A 6,478-nucleotide genomic window follows, 5' to 3' on the forward strand; every position below is an offset into this window, starting at 1 on the left:
TTTATGCAGGAGAAATGCAGCAGAGCAGTCCCAAGATACTGAACTGGAATTCATTCGGTAGGTTCATCCCATGTAAACATCAACTCAATTCTAGATGCAAATAATTCGAGTTTTTGGGCTTTGACAGTGGAGTCTAGTAACCATGTCTATTTTTTTGTTACTTGATATGAACAATTGCAAATTATAGCATTACATAGAAATTTGGAATACAAGAACAGACCCCCAACAAAAAAACATATCAATATAAATAAGTGAATCCAAAAGGGTGAAATGATAAATGTGCATCCAAGAAACATAAAATGTAATGCATATTTGAAAATCAACTTAAGGTTAATTTTACAAACAAACTCAATATGGGGAAAAAAATGGTACCTCATACTCATCTTTTTCTACTAGCAACTGCAAGACTTTACTGATCTAATGTAAAACAAGGAGTGTTACATGTGTGTCCAATTTACTTGCTTCAATTTCTTCTTGAATGCAAGAAATAAGCATTGAGATTTTCTCCTATGATGGAATACTCCCTCAACTGGACAATGGAACAAATTATTGACAAGATCTGAAAGATTCCTTAGACAATGTGCCAAATAAGTTGTCTGGAAAGATTTTATAGTAGCTAGCATTTGATTTTTACATTTTGTCTTGACTACTGGAAGAACACCCTTAACATTGATGTCTCGCAAAATTCTCTCAATCAGATTCTCTACCATGGACAGAAATTTTTAATCACCCAAGACAAGTATCTCTTTTACAAAACTTGATGATGTGAATGTAGATTTCATTTGACTTGCAAAAGCCTTGACAAGCACATCCCAAACTCGATCTGTCAACATTGGATCACCTTCCTATATAGTCATGACAAGATTTATGTAAATATATTGACCAAGCTAAAATTGTGAGAATAATCATCACATGACTATATACTACAACACATAAAGCAAAAGTCCATGTAGCATTCAATGGTTTAGAGGAAAAAAAATTGCAAACAGAATCAGGGGGCATTTCTTACTTCAATGCTAAATTAATTGGTAAGTTATGCAATGTGTTAACGACAACATTAGATGTAATAGGATAATTTCTTAAGAAATCCATAAACTTACGAAATAGTATAAATCCGATATTTAAAGGAAATGTTTATAGAGAGGAATTAAAAGGGATAATGCAGTTCAGAAATAAGTATTTGAGAACTTGAAGACAATCTGTATAAATAAATGATAGCCAAGAAACAAAAATATGGGTCTCTTAATTTCTTTCATGAGAAATATATTTATATCCTGTATGAGAAATGCACATGTTTCAGTCCTCAGGAGACGACGCAGACTCAACAAGGCTCAAAGCCACTACAACAAAGCTCATCATGTCACTTGCGTGAATTGAACCTGGGTGGGGACGATAAAAATTATTCCCCGCAACTTCCTGAAATAAACCCAATTGACATGTGTATTTTATTTTATTCATATAAACATAATCAATAAAATAAAAAAATAATATCAAACTAGCCCTTATCAGAAAAGGAGGCACAAATTTACCAAGTTTAATTTGAGGATGAGTGTTTTGATCAACTGCAAGGTTCTAGAATAGCAACAACAAATCAATTTAAAGTTGAAACAATTTCAAGAGCACAAATATATTTGTAATTTTTTTTCCAGATTGTGGAAAATATAGAAAGAATTTACAATGAACCTTTCACAATATTTCATAGATAGTCATAATAGGATGCATTCACTATCTATAGCAAGGATGTGTTCACTGTATCAAACTGTCGACAGTCTATCTATCTATCTATCTATCTATCTATCTATCTATATATATATATCTATATATATATATATATATATATATATATATATATATATATATATATATATATATATACAGAATGAGTCGTTCTATTGTTTATTACAATGTAGTGACAAAACCGCCATGCCTTGAAGCCCAAAGGTTAGAATTGACCAATCTAGTGCTATACGTTTCCAATTAGATATAACATACTTGAAGTATTGTTCTTTTATTTTGAAAGTTAGACTTCCCATAATTGAACATAAAATAATCCATTCAATTTCAAAATTGTAGTAGTTATATGATAAATTTCATTTTGAGCATGCATCCTTCTTATGACATCAGACAGACTCAGGAGAAACATTTTGAACTTGGTATAATTCAAGTCGAGTGTTTCTCTTCTCTGCAATTCCATTTTATAATTTATGTTTTATCAATTTAAACAATTTATATATTTATGTAAATATGAAAATCCATAACTTGGCTACTTTATTTCATTATAATTTTCGATACTCATGTCCCACACTAGTTTCTTTATTAATTAAAAGCACATTCCATTAGATATAAATTGGTTGGAACATAGATGGATCATCAATAGAGCATATTTTCTCGTTTACATTCACACTAGTCTGTTTCCCATGCATTAAGATTTAGATAGTCTGAGAAATTGCATTCTTTTGCAATGAATTGTTCCTTATAGAGATTATAGTGCATATCATCGAAAAGAAATTCAACAAGGATAACATGAAGAGGAACATGTTGTTGCATACAGATGGAAATATGAACTCTACTATGAGTAGTAAGATCATCCAATTGATCAATGTGAACGAAAATTCTGACTCATAAAACCTGGGCAAGAGGAGGAACCAGCAATCACATCCAACACAAGCATAGGAACATACAGTTGTAGATGAACATGATATATTACCTTCTCTTCAAGTTGGGAAACAAGTGACTTTAAGGCATAGGCAAGGAGTATGAAGGATTTTTGCGGTATGTAGGCTAGAAATATTAGGTGGAAAACATCTCCAAGTAGAAAACCAGAATGCTTAGTCCTATGTTTCTTTTTGGCCTTCAGTTATTGATATCAATGTATCATTTACAGTCTGCTAGAAAACAACCAAGTAGTATGTAGAAGCAGAAAATTGATCTCATTTTATCAGATGTTGGCAATAGAGATCATAGTTTTTGTAGTGAACATTGGGAGAATGTTTTTGTTATGTGTGTCAAACAAAGAAATTCTAAATTATAGGGTTGATCATATGAAGGGATTTGTTATGAAAGGTTTGAATAGGAGGCACAACCAATAATGGTATCAAGTAGATTTATTAAAAATTTGAGAATCTGGAGCATAATTTGTAGTGAGTTTATATGGCTCAAGTAATATTTTCTATTAAAATCCCTGTAACATCCCATGGAACTTAATAAAAAATATATATAATTTTATTCACCAAAACAAGTGTTAGTTATAAAAATTGTAAACTACAGATCAAGAAACACATGGTGGCATTTACATACATGTACATACCTGCATTACTTGCATTACTTCTTTAGAAAACAAAGAATACATGAAAGGATCCCTCTTCCTCGACGACACTCTTTGTAAATGCCACATTGTAATGACACTCAAATGCAACTGGTCCATACAAGATCCCAGCCTCTGCCACAGCCCCTCCTTTTCCTTCAAAGTTCAGACTACCTCCGATATGTGGTGTTCAACACACTGTACTCCTCTGAATCCTATGCAAGCCAAAGCCTGAACTGAAACTAACCGATATGGCCTTCATGTCCAATCCCCAACTCACAAGGTTCACAGCTTAGGACTTGTATTTACTAATCATGCCCTCCATAGTGGATGTCAATTCCCCCATGTTGTAATATAGTTGCAAGGCACTTCCTACATCAGCCTCGTTCAAAGCCTCTATTATGCTCTCAAAAACCTTCATCGCCTCCAATTACAATCGATTCCCCACTTCCATTAACCAGGAGATATCCTCATCGACAACCTTGATGCCCAGCAGATCCCCATCCTTTCTCAAGGTTTTGATTTCATTATACATTTGAGTAGCTTTCATGAGGTCAAACTTGTTGCTAGAACCTTTAGAATCCATCAATTCTCTCAGCTTTCTCACCTGTCTTATAACCCTAATAGTGGTCTACAAAATTTCAAGAGTCTCTTGGAGGTAAGTTGTTGGGAATTTCACCTGATATGTTTGTAGGTCTCTGCAATCTCGGACATAAATCTCTACACCAGTCCCTGTAGATTTCTAATCCAATATTTAACTATGTTCAAAACCCCTCGGCATCCTTTAAGCTCTAGATATGTTGAATCAGCTCGTCATGGTGTGAATAGGCTTAATTTCTTAGTTTCTTTTAGAGCAAGTGAATCCCGTCAACTAGATTATTTGGCTCGTCATGGTGTGAATAAGCTTCATTTTTTAGCTGATTTTAGAGCAAGTGAATCCCTTCAACTAGCTTATCTATGCACGAGACCATAGATCCATTGTTGAGGTCCTTGCTAGAAAATTCAATCTAGATGAAATCATCGGAAAGAAATTTCGCGAAGATGGGATTGTTTGTGAATTCTTCTTTGAGGGGTCCATCATTCAAATACCACCATGTATATTTCAAAGTGGGCTCTAAGTGGGTCGAAGAGGGTTTAAGTGAGGCGATGCGGTGCAAGGGGGAGGACAGAGTGTTGTTTGCAGGTGATAGTAACCCACCTCCTTTGTGAAATGTATTGATGGACCTCACCATTTTCTTTTCCCTTTTATTCAAAAGAATCGACATTTTAGAATTGTAGTGATAAGCAAGAATATATACCTAGTGAATGGGAATGTGAATTAAGGGTGCTACCGTGTAGATTCGGAAGCCCATAGGCCTGAAATGGATTGAATAATGCACCAGTGAAGATATTGTGAGAATTTAGAAAATGGAAATGGCAGAAGAGAAAGGAAACAAAATTTAAATTCCTTGATCTGAGAGAAGTACGAATGTGTACATGTTGAAGTTTAATGCTTGGGAATTCTGGTTGAATGTGACTCCCGGGCATTGAACTCCTTCCGCAGTAATGCCCACAAAATTTTACCTTCTAAGTCATGTTCATAATTACCCTGTGACTAAATTTCCTAGTCATTTCTTATAGATAAGGTTGAATTTTTAATATTAGCATGGATACTTCCTTACAATGTCTCCATGTAAAATTTTGGTGAGTAATTTTGATATTGTTTTAGGATGTTTCAACTTCAAATTTGGTTGAAACACCCTATTTTCAAAATGATTTGACAAAATATTAATAATTTAACTTAAGAATAAAAAATAAAGAGTATATTGAACTTTCATTATATTAATCGTTGGGTTGGAATTGAAGTTTACCAGGCCTGAACCATTGTAGCCTCTATTTTCTGGCAGTGAGCTTCCTTGCCTTGCAGACCTGGCAACCCTCTTCTCAGAGATGCACCTCCTAGCAGTGGTTTTCCTTACAGATGTAGTGGTCTCTGGTGCCATAAAAACCCTCCTTTAGACTTTCTCCCTTTCGTGTCATTTCCTCCCTTATTTCCTCTGTCAACTTGGACTGGAGATGTAAAATCTTGGAGATTCAAGGGGTTCTTGGGGGAAACCCCTGAGATTTCTATGTAGGTTTTAACCCCGTACAGAAATTCCCTACATACGAATTCTAAAACACAGAAAACAAACAATGCGAGAGCATAACACATAAAACACATATACACAGAGATTTCCCCCTGGATCCCAAAATCGGGACTACCAACTTGATTTTTCATTATGTTCCTTTCAATGTTACAATAAATATTTATACATGCCGAAGCATCCAATACCATGGAAAGAAAACCATCGCATCCAAAACCATGGACCGAAAAACCATGTGCGAAAATCATGCACAAAACCATAGGTAGGTCCACCTAACCTAACATAGGGTCCGAAAAACAAAATTTTCTAGGGTGCCCCTCAAACCCCCTGTGACCCCCCGCTATGCAATCGGCACAATGAAGGGGGTGCTCCGCCCCCCCTCTAACCCCCCGGTTAACTACGTGGGCTAGTCATGGAAAGAATATAACAAAACCCAACATTCTCCCACTTGTTGTTTTCTTTCCATAGGGGGCCACAAGAGAGCTTAGTCATTTATCCAGCCTTGCAATGCCCATTGTTTCTCTACACCAAGAGAAATTCTCAGAGCTCACAGATTTTGTCGTTGCATCTGCAGTATTCTTCAAAGTGTCCACCTTTAGAAACAACACCTTTTTGTCTTCTATCATATCCCTCACAAAGTGATACTGAACATCAATGTGCTTTATCTTTGAATGATATGCAGGGTTCTTTGCCAAGAAAATTGCACTTTGGCTGTCACAGTATATCCTTATAGCTCCCTATACTAACCCCATACTTGAACACAATCTCTACAACCAAAATGCTTCCTTGCTTGCATCAATGGCTGCCATGTATTCTGCCTCTGTATTTGGTAGTGCCACTACAGATTGTTTCTTACTCATCCAACTTACTGCACCTCCAAATAGGTTAAACACATACGCACTAGTAGATCTTCTTTGATCTAGATCTCCAGCCCAGTCTGCATCAACAAAGCCACGAATATCCAACACTCTTTCCAATCCTGGTCTTCCTTGGTAGCAGAAACCATAATCACTAGTGCCACGCAAATACCTGAAAACTCACTTCACTGCTG

At 35.6% G+C, this 6,478-nt stretch overlaps 1 pseudogene; it reads right to left on the reverse strand.

The window, feature by feature from the left end:
* Positions 1-348: 348 nt before the first annotated feature.
* On the reverse strand, positions 349-4,536 carry LOC149166273 (conserved oligomeric Golgi complex subunit 5 pseudogene; annotated as a pseudogene).
* Positions 4,537-6,478: the final 1,942 nt, after the last annotated feature.

The sequence above is a fragment of the Pinus tabuliformis genome, chromosome 5_1, assembly GCF_031772625.1.
Source record: "Pinus tabuliformis cultivar Carrire ecotype Pingquan chromosome 5_1, CPIR1, whole genome shotgun sequence".
In the NCBI taxonomy this organism is placed as follows: Eukaryota; Viridiplantae; Streptophyta; class Pinopsida; order Pinales; family Pinaceae; genus Pinus; species Pinus tabuliformis.